Source organism: Crinia signifera, chromosome 11 (genome assembly GCF_055691185.1).
Source record: "Crinia signifera chromosome 11, ASM5569118v1, whole genome shotgun sequence".
NCBI classification, from domain to species: domain Eukaryota; kingdom Metazoa; phylum Chordata; class Amphibia; order Anura; family Myobatrachidae; genus Crinia; species Crinia signifera.
The window spans coordinates 71,898,836-71,917,609 of NC_139227.1; the positions used below are offsets into that span (position 1 = coordinate 71,898,836).

The 18,774-nt window shown below is 43.9% G+C and overlaps 1 protein-coding gene across 1 annotated transcript in view; it reads left to right on the forward strand.

Moving 5' to 3' along the window:
• Positions 1-18,774, forward strand: part of LOC146045057 (ADP-ribose glycohydrolase MACROD2-like) — a 123,331-nt gene that overhangs the window by 35,481 nt on the left and 69,076 nt on the right. The gene's annotated exons all lie outside the window — the stretch shown is intronic.

Below are 18,774 nucleotides of genomic sequence, written 5' to 3' on the forward strand. Positions count from 1 at the left end.
CTGAAACTCTCCTCTCCGGGCTTCTCCCGGAGACGAGAATAACAAAGTCGGCAACCCTGGCATATCTATAGCTTTTTTGTATATTTATAGCATGGTACAGTATACAGGTCGAGTATCCCGTATCCGAATATCCGTTATCCGAATTATTCCGAAATACGGACATTCCAGAAAGTGAAAAAAAATTTTTTTTTTGCTAAAAACTCACTGGGGACATATGTAACAGCATCACTGGGGACATGATATGTAACTGGCACTATATATGTGCAAGACAATGATTGCTTGGCATTCAAATTCAGTGCTGAGATAGTACACACATTTTGTTTCACGTTTTGAAACCTTGTTTTTTGAACAATTAAAATATGTTTGTGTGTATTTTATGTGGTAATAAAATATATTTGTGTGTATATTATGTGTTTATACAGCATAAATGCAAGATACAGTACTTCAAAATACATCATTGAAATATTAAAATATTCCGAAATACGGAATAATCCGTTATCCAAAATTCTCCTGGTCCCGAGCATTTTGGATACGGGATACTCAACCTGTATATGTATATCTGCAGGGTACAGAAGAGTGAGGTTGTTCAGAATCAGGGCCACAAAAACTTACCTCCAAGTGCCTGTCGCTGCCCATGAAAAAGAGGGACATTTCCCATAGTCGGAATTCAGGATTGAATACCCCCCTAAACCTTATAGCTCATGAAGTCTGCAATAAAACCTCAAAATCACATTGAGTTTCTGTTGTGTGTCCCAATTTTTCGCTGCAGGAAAAAGGCCTTTTAGTTAGGGTTGCCTACTCTCCCGGAAATCGTGTCAACCTCCTGGCCTCCCAGATAGGCAGGTAACCCTGCCGGAATGCAGGCAGCCTCCCGCACCCCCATGGGAGCAAATTATGCGAAAAGCGTCACTGTAGCCCCGCCCCTTGCTTTCCAATCCCGAAAATACCGGCATTGCACGGCGTGGGGCATGGCCACGAAGAAGCAATCCTGTTGCCCCCTTCCCCACACCGGTGATTCACCGGCCGCCTGCCCCCATCCAGCCCTGCCAGTGGCTGCGCCCACCCCTGCCTCACTGAACTGGCTGCCAGGAAATAGGCAACTATGCTTTTAGTTGAATAGCCTTTCCTCGTGCTGCAGGAATTGTGGGTGGCAATTAGCTGCGAGGTAAGCCCCACCCCCTGAAGTTTGTGCCATTGGCAGCTACAGATGGTATCAAATGAACCATTTTAAAATCTCTTTGTTGCCTTAATTATTTTATATAGCACTAAAGGCAGAACTTCCACAACAGGGGATACAGCTTTTACAGGACATACTTGTGGCTGGTCCACATGCAACGTGTTATAATGACAAAGGCCAACAGCTCATATAGCTGCAACAATGGTTATTTGTGGAGATGATCTCAAATCCAGCAATTTACAGGATCCAAAACAGCATGGATTTACTAGGGGAGATTGTGTCAAACAAACCTTATTGACTGGATGACTAAAGTAATAGATAAAGGAGGGGACATAGAGCTTATCTAGGCTTTAGAAGGCTTTTGACACTGTTCACAACTGAAAAACATGGGATTAGATGCTAAAAGTCCATACACGGGGAGCGATCTGACCATAATTGATCGCGCAAGATCGCTCAGCACACAGTGATGTGTGCTGAGCGATCTGTTAGCTATTCACTCAAAAGAATATAATAAGACAAAACCAGAGCATAAAACTTATATAGCACTTATGGGGCCTACACAGGGGGCGACTGTGCTGAGTGATGCTAGATCAATCAGCAAGATCGCTCAGCACACAGCACTTCACAGCAATGTGTCATCGCTGTGTGCTGAGCAATCTGCCAGGGCCAATGATCTCAGGTGAGAATACTGGCCCTGACAGGTGATTAAAAAGATCTATCCAGCATGCTGGATCTTAATCGCCAGCCGATAGGGGACTTACGACCATGCGCCCGCACAGATCTGAGGTGTCATGTGCCTCACCATCCTCCGCCATATCACATGTTTATTTGTAGCAGCAGAGTGCGAGGGCAGTGGGACAGCTTGCTCCCAAGTTGTTAATGCTGAGAAGGCTGGCTTCCAAGTTCTTCTTGTAGTTTCTGCACAAACACACAGGTTAGGGGGAGTCAGGAAGAGGGAGGTGGGATCAAAATGGGAGACACATAATGGAGGGGGTGGAGGCAGGCTCAGAGACATATAATGAAGGTGGGGTGTCAGACTAGACACAGAAGGAAGGGGGGGGGTTTCAGACTGGGAGACACAAAATTAAGTCAGGAAGGGGGAGGTGGGATCAAAAAAGGAGACACATAATGGAGGGGGTGGGGGCAGGCTGAGAGACATATAATGAAGGTGGGGTGTCAGAATAAGACACAGAATGAAGGGGGGGGGTGTCAGACTGGGAGACACAAAATGAAGGGGGGGCTGTCAGACTGGGAGACGCAGAATGAAGGTAGGGGGTCAGACTAAGTCACAGAATAAAGGGGGGGGGCAGACTAAGTCACAGAATAAAGGGGGGGGGCAGACTGGGAGACACATAATGAAGGGGGGGTCACACTGGGAGACACATAATGAAGGGGGGGTCACACTGGGAGACACATAATGAAGGTTAGACTGGGAGAGACAGAATGTCACATGCTTGGAGAGGAGACTTGGACAGCAGAATACACAGGGATGTGTGGTGATTAATGTGCGGTATAATATGTGTTTACCAATTGTAAAGCACTACGGAATATCCTGCGCTATATAAGAAACCGTAAATAAATATATATCTATATATGACTCAAATATTTGTCTTACCAAAATGCCATGGGGGAGGGATAGCGCCACAAACATGGAATAAATGATGCATTCCTTGGCTGTCATCTGCAAGCCCCCCCCCCCCCCTTTCTGTCCTGGTGCCCTAGGCTTCAGCCTATTGGTTACTGAGGCACTGGCTTTTTACTATCATTACATAGTTACAACTACAATGGTAGTAAGTGAATAATGACATTTTCAGTGTCGAAGTTTGTTACAAAAATACACCTCTAGAGAAACTTAATAAAGTAAACAGGCAGTAGGGCAGAGTACTGAAAGTTGATCCCCTGGGAGACATGATCCCTCGTTACAATCTCACTTTAGAGGAAGTGGTTATTGAATCTTGTGAGACAGACCAGCAACTCAACAACATTTGGAATGATCATGTCAGTTGTACACATGTTTTGCAGGCTGTGCTATCAACTTTTTTGTTGGGCATTATAATTTGTTTTCTGGATTCAACAGATATTCACGAAAAATAGATTTGACTGTTGTTAGTGTATTTGTGTTACTTTGAAAGTGTGTTTGCACATTTAAGTTGAGTTTTCTACGTTAAATAAGCTTGGAAGTGCACTAAAGTATACTTGAGGGAGACTTGATCACATACATGCTGTAGGGACACCTGATCTGGGATCATCGCTCCCAACTTGAAGCCCGGATAGCCAAGTGGTAATGTGCCGGGCTGCGAATCGTGAGGACTATGGATTTTACAGCAATACAGTATATAACATAATGATTTCTAGAACATTTCAGAACATAATTGCATGATACTGGTTTACACAAGGTTTGTCAAGATTTTTCTATGTCACAATCCAGAATAGTATCACTTTCCGGGTCAGAGGTATATAAGATAGGTGGAAGACAGCCATAAGTCAGTCGGAATTTAGAAGTTCTCAAGTGAGACAAGAAGGAAGGAAAGACACTACAAGACTACTCATGGAGCCCAGAAGAGGACTCTTCCCGGTCCAGCAACCGTGAAGGAGGCTGTTGCTGGTGTCAAAGCAGGAGGTTCTTTAAGAGGAACTGCAAAATATTTCAGTCTGAAAGTCATGACATTGAAGCATGTAGTAAGGAAATTAATGATAAATACCAATGAAATACCAATGAACGGTCAGTCAAAATTGCTTTATTTGTGTCAATTTCAAACAGCCACAACCAAACAAACGCACAATTTCTCTACGGGATCATGTCTCTTTTACAGACGGATCACATCTGACAACCGAGTAGAAGTAATCTTACTCAATTTTTATAACATATATAAAGAGGGTGGGCGAGGGGGTAGGTGGTGTTAGACCAATCCACACCTACCGTAATTAAACGGATACACCTTATAGGCCAAATGAAATTAGGTCCGGGTAGGCATATCACCTCTCGATTCATCACCTAAAAAGTGAAATCAAATGGTATAGGATTCCAAAAAACAATAATATGGGCCCCTATATAACCCTATTCAGTAATAGAGGATATCCATACTCATTATCAATCGGTAAGCATCATAATAACGATTAATTACAAGTGGTAGCGCTAAATGTGCGCACATGCATTTCTGTTAATATTTCGTTAGACTTATAAATGACCATACATTAATAACCTCCAAGGGTTTATTATAGAACCACAAAAATATGCAGTCAATAGCAGCTATTCACTTTAGGTACAATGTAGTGAAAAATCCACAAAGTTTTGTATCAATAATATGTTAAGACCTTCTACAAATGACCAAAAGACAATAATTGTACCAAGTGTTACAAAGTCCTGCACAATGACAGGGAGACCTATACAAAGTATCAATAAGTATATACACTTTATAAGCATGCACTCACCGCAATGTAGTAAACTCCCAAGCTCCTTCACTGGCTGATAGTAATTGCCTAGTGAACCAAGGAGCCTTTATATAGGGAGATTCCTATCTTGGAATTTAACCTAAAGCATCTTATGTACCTTATATAGAAAAATTGATATAGCATAAGATAAACGCATGCCATGCAATTTTTTCAATAAAAAAATGCCCGTGCATTTAATCTGAAAATCCACTCCGATTCTCGCTGATTTAAAGTTTATGTCTGTCTCCCCCTCTGATGGCAGGTGGGATATAGCCAATGATCATACTTCTTATGCTCGCTAGAATGTGTCCACACTGTTTAAAGTGTCTTGTTCAATCTTCTCTCCAGCTATGCTAGCATTAATTGCCAATCTATGGAGCGCCATGCATTCTCTACATGTTCTTATTGTTTGGCCCACATAGTATTTGCCGCAGGGGCAAATTATTAGGTAAACAATGAATTGTGATTTACAGGAAACTACATGTTTAATTTAACATTTTTGACCTGTTTGAGGATGTTGAAATTCACTGCCTGTGAGCATAGAGTAACATGTTGTACATGAGGGGCATTAAGAACATCCCGATTGTAAACAGTACAGAACAAAGACAGCAGAAAAAGTAGTATTGGAGTACAGGACTGTGCATGAATCAAAATTAGTATTTAGTATTTAAAGTACTGATTGCCACCGGGAAGAAACTCTCTCTGTATCGTTTGGTTTTACACAGAACGTCACCACTCAGGTGGAAAGGGTCCCTCAGGATGCTTTTTGTCTTTAAGAGAAAAAGCATCCTGAGGGACAATTCCACCCGAGTGGTGACTTGTTCTCTTTACTTCCTTTAAATAAGCGATACCGCTCAGTTCTGTGTAAAACCAAACGATACAGAGAGAGTTTCTTCCCGGTGGCAATCCGTACTTTAAATACTTAATGCCAATTTTGATTCATGCACAGTCCTGTACTCCAATGCTACTTTTTTCTAGTGTCTTTGTTCTATACTGTTTACACCTGATTTTCGTTTAATGTTCACATGTGGGCATTTTATGACAATATTATTATTATTTTTTCTTTTGTACATTGAAGAGGGATTTTAAAGGTTTCTGTGTGATGTTAGTTCTGACCAATACATCTTTAAAGTTGTGTCCTCTCAGGGCCGGTGCAAGCCTCCCCTCCCCCCGCCCCAGGCAAATGCCCCCGCCCACCTGCCCACCATCCGCTGCGGGGGAGATTTCAGCAGGCGGTGGGCGAGCGGGTGGCAGGTGGCAGGCGGCGGGTGGGCGGGGGTGCAGACGATACTGCACCACGGGGTGGGGGTGCGGGCGACACTGCGGCGTGCGCCCGCAACCCCCGTGTCCAGGGTGGGGGGGGGGAGGGAAGCTACACTACCTTTCTCACCTGCTCCCAGTCCCCGCGGCACTTCCTGCTTTCTATGGTACGGGTACCTCTATGGTACCTCTCCTCCTCGGCGGCTCAGTACTGCCCTCCAGTGGCCGGGGCCCTAGGCAAATGCCTAGACCTTACTTGGATGGGTTAATAGACTGGTATATCGCGCATCCAGCAGCTGGTTAGCCTAATATTCCAAAATAAGGTCCCTCTAAACCTTCACCAACACCACAAGAAAAAAATAGGAATCAGACTTATCCAGCGCTTGGAGTCCAGATTTCACCTGGATCTCTCCGGTGACAAATTACATAGGAATGAGAAAAAAAGTGTACAATAGTGAAGTACGTTTTTTTAAAGCACTTCTAATTTAATACATTTCTCACTAAAACACAATTTAAAAAACACATAAAATCTCAAATACACAAAGTATTAAGCACTGCTTTAACCCCTTCCCGACATTTGACGTATATATACGTCATGGCCGGGATGTACTTCCCGACACATGACGTATATATACGTCATGACTTTAAACTGTCCCCGCGTCTATAGACGCGGTGACAGTTTAAACATGTCTGCTGTCCCTGACAGCAGACATGTCCCAGCATGTCCAGGGGGGGCGGCGATGCCTCCCCCGTCGGCGATCGCTGTGATTGGCTGTTCAATGTGAACAGCCAATCGCAGCGTTTTCCTGTGTTACCGGCGAATATGACGCTCGGTAACACAGGTGTCAATCACCGCCGGGTGTGAGGGGGCGTGAGGGGGTCACCGGTGATGACCACACCTCACCCCACCTGCCCCCAAGGCTGTGATTGGTCCGTCGGACCAATCACAGCCATAGCGCGTTATTTAAACTAACGGTGACTGCGCTGCAGACGCCATTCCGGTCTGGAATTGCGTGCAGAGCGGTCACCGGCCAATCTGTCGTGATATACATACCTGATCCTTGCCTGATCCTTGCCTGATACTTACCTGATCACCGCTGGTAGCGTGCTGCCAGCAGCTGGATGCTTCCTGGATCTTGTCACTTCCTGTGTGCTGCTGCTGCAGTGTCATAGAGTGACAGATAGTGACAGATAGTGACAGATAGTGAGAGATAGTGAGAGATAGTGAGAGATAGTGAGAGATAGTGACAGAGAGTGACAGAGAGTGACAGAGAGTGATAGAGAGTGCTATATTTTGTGTCTGCTGCACCCCCTTTTGTGCTGATCAGTATATCTGTGCTGATCAGCAACTTTTTGGGGGTGCAGGGGTTATTTTTTTTATATATATACCTGTCAGTTGCACCAAAGCTTGTGCTGCCTGTGCAACTGACTGCTGCCCCCCCTTTTGTGCTGATCAGTATAAATTAACTGATCAGCAACTTTTTGGGGGTCCAGGGTTTTTTTTATATATATACCCTGTCAGGTTGCACCCACAGTTGTGTGCCTGCTGCCCCTCACTGCTAATCAGTGTTGCATCACTGCATCACTGATCTGCAGTGTTTTTTTTTGGAGAGTGCAGTGGGGTTTTGTTTTTACACCCACGTTGCTTTTGTGGGTGTCCTGTGGCCGCTGAGCGCTGATCAGTGACGTACATCACTGAACAGCATTTTTGGCACAGGGTTGATATAATTTTTTTTCTGCAGTTTTTTTAAATTGTTTTTTTTTTGGAGAGTGCAGTGGGGTTTTGTTTTTACACCCACGTTGCTTTTGTGGGTGTCCTGTGGCCGCTGAGTGCTGATCAGTGACGTACATCACTGAACAGCATTTTTGGCACAGGGTTGATATAATTTTTTTTCTGCAGTTTTTTTAAATTGTTTTTTTTTTGGAGAGTGCTGTGGTTTATTTTTTTTTAATTGTTTTTACACCCACGTTGCTTTTGTGGGTGTCCTGTGGCCGCTGAGCGCTGATCAGTGACGTACATCACTGAACAGCATTTTTGGCACAGGGTTGATATAATTTTTTATTTTTTTTGGATCAAATTCCTGTTTCCTTTGAGCGCTGTTCAGTGACGGACGTTACTGACCAACATCTGTGCTCAATTTTTGGCGCAGGACCTTTTTTTTTTTTTTTTTTAACCCCTTCAATTTTTTTTTTTTTTATTGGGATCAAATTCCTGTATAAAGTATTTTTTTTCTGCACTACATACACACTACACACTACATACCCCCCGTGTTGAAATAAAGTTTGTACCCCCCCTACACTATACACGTGTTGAAACATTACACTTACAGAAACACAAAAATAATAATGGCATCCCAAATGTCATCCCAGTCATCCAGAAGAATGTATTCAGCGGAGAAGGCATATGCCATGCTTGCCTCTGACTCTGACACAGCCAGTGATGCAAGCGGGGAATTTGAAGGATTCGTCTTAAGCTCCTCTTCCTCCTCTAGTGATGAGGGACCCCCTCAAAGACGCCCTCGTAGAGCAGCTGAGACCCCCCCCCCAAATGATTGATCCCGTATGGACCCCACCACCAGACAATTTTGAGCCCCAGGTTCCTGAGTTTTTGGCCATCCCAGGAATCCAATTTGATTCAACAGGTCTCAGAGAAATTGACTTTTTCAAATTATTTTTCTCTGATGATTTTATAAATTTAATGGTGGACCAAAGTAATTTATATGCCCAGCAGTTTATTGCTCAAAACCCCACGTCATCATTTGCTAGGTGGACCCCTGTAGATGCAGTAGAGATGATGACGTTTTGGGGTCTGGTGTTTCATATGGGCATAGTAAAAAAGCAGGAAATTAGGCAATATTGGAGTACAGATGTTCTGTACAGCACCCCACCGTATGGCCATGACTCGGACTCGTTTTGAGACAATCCTTAAATTTTTACATTACACCGATAATGCACAGTGCCCACCCAGAGATGATCCCACCTTTGACCGGCTATTCAAAGTCAGGCCGGTCATTGATCATTTCAGTGCCAAATTTGCAGAGATGTAAATCCCTGAAAAATTTATTTGTATCGACGAGTCCCTTATACATTTTAAAGGAAGGGTTAAATTCCGCCAGTACCTTCCCAATAAGAGGGCAAGGTATGGCATAAAAATGTATAAGCTGTGTGAAAGCACCTCAGGGTACACCCACAGGTTTAGGGTATATGAAGGGAAGGACTCAAGAATTGAACCGCCAGAATGCCCCCCCTCCCTCGTAGGTGTTAGTGGAAAAATTGTCTGGGATTTAGTGCACCCCTTCCTGGATAAAGGTTATCACCTCTATGTGGATAACTTTTACACTAGCATCCCCCTGTTTAAGGCCCTTGGTTCAAGAGGTACAGCAGCTTGCGGTAAGAACCAAAGAGGCCTCCCAAAAACGCACATTGCCCAAGTACTGAGAAGGGGTGAAAGCAGGGCACAATCCACCGAAAATATGTTGTTGGTCAAATATAAGGACAAGAGGGATGTCCTTATACTGACAACAATTCATGGAGACAGTACCACCTCCGTCCCTGTACGAGGTACCAGTACCCACACCTCAAAACCTAATTGTATCCTAGATTACAATAAGTACATGGGCGGAGTGGATCTTTCAGATCAGGTACTGAAGCCGTACAGTCCCCTGCGGAAAACAAAAATCTGGTACAAGAAGCTGGCCGTGTATATCATCCAGATGGCACTGTATAACGCTTACGTGCTATTCCGTTCTACCAGCCAGAGGGGGACATTTATGCACTTTAAAGAGGAAGTCATAAAGTGCCTAATATTTGGGAACCAGCAGGCAGAGGTCCCCAGTACTTCTAGCACTGGCCCCCGTATTGTACCAGGGCAGCATTTTCCTAACGAAATCCCCTCCACTGCAAAAAAGGGCAGGACACAAAAAAGGTGCAAAGTTTGCTATAAAAAGGGAATAAGAAAGGATACTATTTTCCACTGTGAAACTTGCCCCGACAAACCCGGCCTATGTATAAAGGAGTGTTTTAAAATATACCACACATCTATGGATTATTAGGTTCATCATTTCACCGTGCTTCGGGGGTCTTGCTAATGCCACATAGCACCCACCATTCATTCCACCAGAATCTGAGCTGCAAAATCCAAAAATCACTCCTTCCCTTCTGAGTCCTGCCATGCACCCAACTGGTATTTTTTGGTCACATATGAGGCATTGCCATACTCGGGAGAAATTGGGGCACAGATTTTGGGGTGCTTTTTCTCCTTCATACCTTATGAAAATGAAAAATTTTGAGCCAGAACTGCATTTTTGTGTAAAAAAATGTAATTTTTCATTTGCACAGCCCAGTTGTATCAAAATTGGTGAAACCCCTGGGGGTTTGAAATGTACACTATACCCCTAGATGAATTCCCTGAGGGGTGTAGTTTGCAAAATGGGGTCACTTGTGGGGGGGTTCCACTGTATTGGTGCTTCGGGGGTCTTGCTAATGCGACGTAGCACCCACCAACATTCCACCAGAATCTGTGCTGCAAAATCCAAATATCACTCCTTCCCTTCTGAGTCCTGCCATTTTTTGGTCACACATGAGGCATTGCCGTACTCAGGAGAAATTGGGGCACAGATTTTGGGGTGCTTTGTCTCCTTCATTCCTTGTGAAAATGAAAAATTTTGAGCCAGAACTGCATTTTTGTGTAAAAAATTTAATTTTTCATTTTCACTGCCCAGTTGTACCACAATTGGTGAAACCCCTGGGGGTTTGAAATGTACACTATACCCCTAGATGAATTCCCTGAGGGGTGTAGTTTGCAAAATGGGATCACTTGTGGGGGGGTTCCACTGTATTGGTGCTTCGGGGGTCTTGCTAATGCCACATAGCACCCACCATTCATTCCACCAGAATCTGAGCTGCAAAATCCAAAAATCACTCCTTCCCTTCTGAGTCCTGCCATGCACCCAAATGCTATTTTTTGGTCACATGTGAGGCATTGCCGTACTCGGGAGAAATTGGGGCACAGATTTTGGGGTGCTTTGTCTCCTTCATTCCTTGTGAAAATGAAAAATTTTGAGCCAGAACTGCATTTTTGTGTAAAAAATTTAATTTTTCATTTTCACTGCCCAGTTGTACCACAATTGGTGAAACCCCTGGGGGTTTGAAATGTACACTATACCCCTAGATGAATTCCCTGAGGGGTGTAGTTTGCAAAATGGGGTCACTTGTGGGGGGTTCCACTGTATTGGTGCTTCGGGGGTCTTGCTAATGCGACATAGCACCCACCAACATTCCACCAGAATCTGAGCTGCAAAATCCAAAAATCACTCCTTCCCTTCTGAGTCCTGCCATGCACCCAAATGGTATTTTTTGGTCACATGTGAGGCATTGCCGTACTCGGGAGAAATTGGGGCACAGATTTTGGGGTGCTTTTTCTCCTTCATACCTTATGAAAATGAAAAATTTTGAGCCAGAAATGCATTTTGTGTAAAAAAATGTAATTTTTCATTTGCACAGCCCAGTTGTATCAAAATTGGTGAAACCCCTGGGGGTTTGAAATGTACACTATACCCCTAGATGAATTCCCTGAGGGATGTAGTTTGCAAAATGGGATCACTTGTGGGGGGGTTCCACTGTATTGGTGCTTCGGGGGTCTTGCTAATGCGACATAGCACCCACCAACATTCCACCAGAATCTGAGCTGCAAAATCTAAAAATCACTCCTTCCCTTCTGAGTCCTGCCATGCACCCAAATGGTATTTTTTGGTCACATGTGAGGCATTGCCGTACTCGGGAGAAATTGGGGCACAGATTTTGGGGTGCTTTGTCTCCTTCATTCTTTGTGAAAATGAAAAATTTTGAGCCAGAACTGCATTTTTGTGTAAAAAATGTAATTTTTCATTTTCACAGCCCAGTTGTACCACAATTGGTGAAACCCCTTGGGGTTTGAAATGTACACTATACCCTAGATGAATTCCCTGAGGGGTGTAGTTTGCAAAATGGGGTCACTTGTGGGGGGGTTCCTAACTTTTAGCATCTTATGGTGCCTAGAAACCTACATGGTGCCTAAAAAATAATCTCATAAAAAGGAGGCTCCAAAATCAAGTAGGTGCTCCTTCTATTATGAAGCCTGTGGTTTGGTCAACGTGCACACTAGGGCCACATATAGGATATTTATGAAAACAAAAGAATTGGGGGAATCAATTTTTAGTCACATTTCTCTAGTAAAATCTACTGTGTTCCTTAGAAAAATGTATTAAAATTGAAAATCTGCAAAAAAAAATGAAATTTTGAAATTTCACCTACACTTTGTTTTAATTCCTGTGAAACACCTAAAGGGTTAACAAACTTCCAAAATGCTGTTTTGAATACTGTGAGGGGTGCAGTTTTTGAAATGGCATCATTTATGGGGGTGTCTCACATACAAGTCCCTCAAAGTCACATCAGAACTGAACTGGTCCCTAAAAAAATCAGTGTTTGAAATTTTCTTGAAAATTTGAGAATTTGCTATTCATATTTTAAGCCTCCTAGTGTCCAAAAAAATTAAAAGGAGGTTGAAATAATGATGGAAACATAAAGTAGACATATGGTCTATGTTAGTTATTAACTATTTTGAGTGGTATGATTATTTGTCTCACAAGCAGAAAATTTAACATTTTGAAAATTGCTAAATTTTCCATTTTTTTACGACATTTTGGTATTTTTCACAAAAAAACACAGACTGTATCGACCCAAATTTACCACTAATTTGAAGTACAATGTGTCATGAGAAAACAATCTCAAAATCACTGGGATAAGTAAAAGCAAAAAAAAGTTATCCCCACTTAAGTGATACATGTCAGATTTGAAAAAAAGGGCTCTGTCAGGAAGGCAAAAACAGGCTGCGGTGGGAAGGGGTTAAAGTGCATATGCGGAATCCAGAATGAGAAAGTACTGAGAATTACCGGGTGAGTGGGAACTGATTAGTAAACAGTTCCAAAACAGCTCAAGTGTGAAGTCCTATGGAGTATGTCTGCTGGGCTCCAGGTCCTGTCACAATCCCCCGGGTATCAGTCCGTCTCGTCAGTCCATATGCATAAACACCTGCTTTAAAAAAACGTACTTCACTATTGTACACTTTTTTTCTCATTCCTATGTAATTTGTCACCGGAGAGATCCAGGTGAAATCAGGACATCAAGCGCTGGATAAGTCTGATTCCTATTTCTTTCTTGAAATGCCTAGACCTGCCTAGTGGTGGTGCTGGCCCTGTGTCCTTTGCAGTAACTCAGCATAATGGTCTTTTGGGAGAAACATGGAAGGGACTTGTCAATAGTGACCAATGGCAACACTGTATGGGCTGCTCTAGGTAATACCTGGCTGTCTGGGGTGTATGTGGTGATAAAAGGCACTTTATTTAATGTGGACTCTTTTTTCCCTTCCGTTTCTCCCAAAAGACCATTATGTTGAGTTATCGTAGAGGGCACAAGGTTGAGGGCGTCTAGGGTAACCTAGACAAAGGCCAAGCGGGGCGTTGTCGGGTTCCCGGAACATTGAACACACACTCCCCGTGCTCCCATGGCATAGTGACACGCTAACGCTGCTACAAATAGGTAAGAGAGCACACAGCTCTGTATTTTCTTTCTTGCACAGCACTTATATATAGGTATATATTTCACCGTGGGTAGAGAGTAGGGATAATGGGGGACATTTACCAAAATGGATTCGTAGAAAAAAGGTGTATTCGTAGGGAGAAATACACCTTTTTTTTACGAATTTGTATTTTCGGGATTTACAATCCCAAAAACACAACAATTCGTAGTCCTAAAGATGGGACATTCGTATTTGTAGTTACAAATACGAATGTCCTACACCATCGATAGGATACGACAGAAATCACCATTCAAAAGAATGGTGATTCCTGATGTACTAAGCAGCCGTACTGATAATACGGCTGCTAAGTGGTGTGAAACACCCACGCAAATACGACAGGAAAATAGAACACCATTTTCCTGTTCTATTTGCGTTTTAGCCTGCATGGATCAGTCAGATCCGTGCAGGCTGCAGTGTAAAAAAATAGAAAAAAAAATAAATAGAAAAAAAAAAAAACGGCGTGGGTTCCCCCCCACAGCCGAAACCAGCACCAGGCTGAAGGAGCCGGGGCCGGTAATTAAAAATCAGGGAACCCGACAAATAGGGGTTCCCTGATTTTTAACAACCAGCCCCAGGCACCAGGTCCGGGGCTGGTTCCCAAAATACGGGGGACAAAATGACTAGGGGTCCCCCGTATTTCTAGAACCAGTCCCAGGCACAACCAGCCAGCAGGGTAATGTCACAGCAGGGGGACACTTATAATATAAGGTCCCGCGGCCAAAACATTAACCCTACCGACCAGTCAGCCTGGCCAGGGGCCCTGGGGGAGTGGGGACCCCCCCAATGAAGGGGTCCCCCCCCTCCAGGACTTACCTGACCAGGCTGAAGCCTGGTACTGTCCCCGATGCCCCTGGGCGGTGGGCATCGGGCTGATTATGGTGTAAAAAATAGATTAAACTATTGTTTTTTACTGTGGCACTACAAGTGCCAGCAAGCCTCCCCAGCAAGCTGGGACTTGGAGAACCACAAGTCCCAGCCTGCTGGGCATTAAAGGGCCCGCTGGCACTTGTAGTTCCACAGTTAAAAAAAATAGTACACAAAACACACTGACACACTTTTAAAATAAAACTTTAATACATACAAAGCCCACACATACTAATACTTACCTATCTTCTTCCCGTAGGTATCCCTGGTCCTATGTCGTCTTCTGGTCCATGTCGACGTCTTCTGCCTCCATGTCGACCGTCGCTGTCGCCGTCCGGATCCGACGAAATCCATTTGGGAAGCTGTGGAAGGAAACCATACTCACCTGTCCCAGCGCGACGTAGTCCAGGTAAGTGTCTTGGCAAAAAAACAAACCGACACCCGAAACCAGCCGGACAGAGAGTCGCACGGTGTTTGTTTACATCATGCGGCTCCGTCCCCGAATGCCGCTATTGGCCGCCTTGCGGCCTAGCGGGTCCTGATTGGCCGCTAGGCCGCAAGGCGGCCAATAGCGGCATTCGGGAGGCGGAGCCGCACGATGTACACAGAGTACCGTGCGGCTCTCTGTCCGGCTGGTTTCGGGGTGTCGGTTTGTTTTTTTGCCAAGACACTTACCTGGACTACGTCGCACTGGGACAGGTGAGTATGGTTTCCTTCCACAGCTTCCCAAATGGATTTCGTCGGATCCGGACGGCGACAGCGACGGTCGACATGGAGGCAGAAGACGACACAGGACCAGAAGACGACACAGGACCAGGGCTACCTACGGAAAGAAGATAGGTAAGTATTAGGATGTGTGGGCTTTGTATGTATTAAAGTTTTATTTTAAAAGTGTGTCAGTGTGTTTTGTGCACTATTTTTTTAACTGTGGAACTACAAGTACCAGCGGGCCCTTTAATGCCCAGCAGGCTGGGACTTGTGGTTCTCCAAGTCCCAGCTTGCTGGGGAGGCTTGCTGGCACTTGTAGTGCCACAGTAAAAAACAATAGTTTAATCTATTTTTTACACCATAATCAGCCCGATGCCCACCGCCCAGGGGCATCGGGGACAGTACCAGGCTTCAGCCTGGTCAGGTAAGTCCTGGAGGGGGGGGACCCCTTCATTGGGGGTTCCCCACTCCCCCAGAGCCCCTGGCCAGGCTGACCAGTCAGGGGGTTAATGTTTTGGCCGCGGGACCTTATATAATAAGTGTCCCCCGGGTGTGACATTACCCTGCTGGCTGGTTGAGCCTGGGGCTGGTTCTTAAAATACGGGGGACCCCGTCATTTTGTCCCCCGTATTTTGGGAACCAGCCCCAGACCTGGAGCCTGGGGCTGGTTGTTAAAAATCGGGGAACCCCTATTTGTCGGGTTCCCTGATTTTTAATTACCGGCTCCAGGCTCCTTCAGCCTGGTGCTGGTTTCGGCTGTGGGGGGGACCCCACGCCGGGTTTTTTTTTTAATTATTTATTTTTCTATTTTTTTTTACACCTTGCAGCCTGCACGGATCTGACTGATCCGTGCAGACTGCCAGAAACATTCGTATTAGCGGCCGTATATATGGCCAGCTAATACGAATGAATACACCATCGGAGGGTTACAAAGCAGTCGTATCTGACTGCTTTGTAATTTCCCCTCCGGAACACGACTTTGCATACGACTTAAACAGTCGTATGCAGCCGTAGGGGAAATACCAATACGAAAAACTAGGTTTTTCATATTGGTAAATTTCCCCCAATATGTGTACCGCGTGAATAACATAAATGTGCTTATCAAAATAATGAGTGATCTCGTCTCAGGACTGCGTGGTTACCAGGATGTTACTGGAGGGTGCCAAAGTTGGCCTTCAAAATGGTCTCCAATCGTGCCACTCAAATGCATGGGCCGCAGTGTGTAATTAAAACGGAAACTCCAATTAAAATTAAATAAGGAGTTTATTAAAGTGCATAAGATATAACAAATATGGAGTTATAGCTAACTTACATATATAGGAGATAATGTGCTGATAGAGAACTCTCAACACGTTTCATCACTCACACCCTTTCTTTTAGGCTGGACTTCATCGGGAGAGTATATATATATATATATAGAGAGATTTGTAGGACCGGCACTCCACGCTGAATGAATTACTTACACCGGTGCCTTCACAACTTCACCTTGCTTGGTGAAGCGATAATACCAGGGGTTTGAGGTGCGGCACTCGGTTACAAAGCTGGAAATAACGACAGTACTGTGTCAATTTAGATCAACGTTTCAGTGCTCTTTAATGTCGGCACTAGTCCTGACGATAGTGCCGACATTAAAGAGCACTGAAACGTTGATCTAAATCGACACAGTACTGTCGTTATTTCCAGCTTTGTAACCGAGTACCGCACCTCAAACCCCTGGTATATATATATATATATATATATATATATACACATATATATATATATACAGTATTACCAATAGTGTTAAGAGCGCCCTGTATTAAGAACGGAAATACGGAAATCATTCCATATTAACAAATACAACCATTACACACATTTTTAAAAATATTTATTGAAGTAGATAAATATATGAATCTCCTTGTGGCTGGAGTACGTCTTGGTGTATACAGTTGTTTTTTTTATCAAAAATGTAGCATACCCAACGTGTTTCGTCACAAAGACTTCATCAGGGGTAAAAGATCTCTTGGAACCATCTATTTGAAGTATCAAGAAAAATGATGATAAATCTTCTATAGCAATGGGAGGACTGTGTCCTGAAGGCTCCCTTATTGGATTGGTGAGGGAGTTATTTCAGGTGTCCCTTCAAAAGTATAGAGACAATTCCCTTAGGAGGATATTCCTTTAGATCTCTTTAGCAAATTTTAGTACTAGATGACTGCATAATTTAGGTAAAGTAAGATAAGATATTCAGGCTCTTGGTAATCTATTAACCAATCAAGGCTGTAAACTTTCCATTTAGAGGAAACTCCACATATATACCACCAATCCCTTTATTTCATAAAAAGAGATAAGCTGAGTGTCCTCTAGTGAATCCAGCTCACAAGTCACAAGTTCACTAGAGGACACACACTCGTTTTTGCACCTAGGAGTAGGAACTACCCTCAGCCCATCTCTTTTTATGAAATAAAGGGATTGGTGGTATATATGCGGTGGAAAGTTTGCGGCCTTGATTGGTTAATAGATTAGCAAAGAAAAATACATGGTGCAGATGCATACTCCATATTATTAATCAATAATAGAGGTTCTTGGTAGATTAATTGGCCAATAAATATTTGCCCACCATGGCCAAGAAATATTTGCCCACCAACCAGCTTCACGGTGACCTCAATTCTGGTGGGTCCCTTATACTAAGTTTGAATCTGGGGTGCGGAACCCCAAAAAGGCCAGCACAAGACAGTCACCCCAGGGCAGCACACAAGTGAAAAACTAAGCTAAAAGTGTATTAATAAGAAAGAAGCAGAAGCTAGAGGTTAAAAGTGAAGTGCTAGAAAGTATAATATATTAGTGGAAAATAAATAGGGCTAAATAAATGTTAGGGTGTGCCACCCGGAAAGCAACTCAGCCACACCAACCCAAAGGGAGCCGCGCCCCAAGTCCATCCCCAAGACTAGCAATTTATGTCAATTTTAGGTCTTACCTACATTGTGCCTTCAGTTTGCAGTCTGTGGCTACCAGGGACCAAGCTGGCAAAATAATTTTCAAATCAGGTGGGTGGGGTGCTACTCTAAGTTGAAGGGGTCCCAACCTTCAGGTGTACAGGTGTACACAATATTAGCTTATGGGGGGAGGGGTGTCTTAGAATGCACACTCTATATACATGAGGTGCTATCATGCTGGGACTTGTAGTTCTGCAAAGAAAAATACATGGTGCAGATGCACACTCCATATTATTAATCAATAATAGAGGTTCTTGGTATATTAATTGGCCAAGAAATATTTGCCCACCAACCAGCATCACGGTGACCTGGTTAATAGATTACCAAGAGCCTGAATATCTTAACTCTCTTCAGGGGGCTCAGAGCATGTGTGTGTGTGTGTGTGTTCCTGAACCTCCACAAGGAAACATCGCAGGTCCTACCTGCATTCTGGAAAATAGAAAAAATATCCTGCACTGCGCCATAAAGCACTGTAAACAGGGCAAGGAATACACAGACATCCATCAATAAGAACATCATCTAATTACTAAATGGATGTTTTACAAACCAATAAAATCCCCATTTCAGCCAAGAGATAACTATATTTACTATGTTAGAACTGTGAAGTTATATTTAAATAATAATATATACAATGGCGTAACTATAGCACCGCAGCCCCCGGTCGCGGGGGGGGGGGGGGGGGCGCTGTGCATGTGGAAGCGCTGGGGGCTGCGGTGCTATAGTTAGCCCCCTCCCATCCGCCG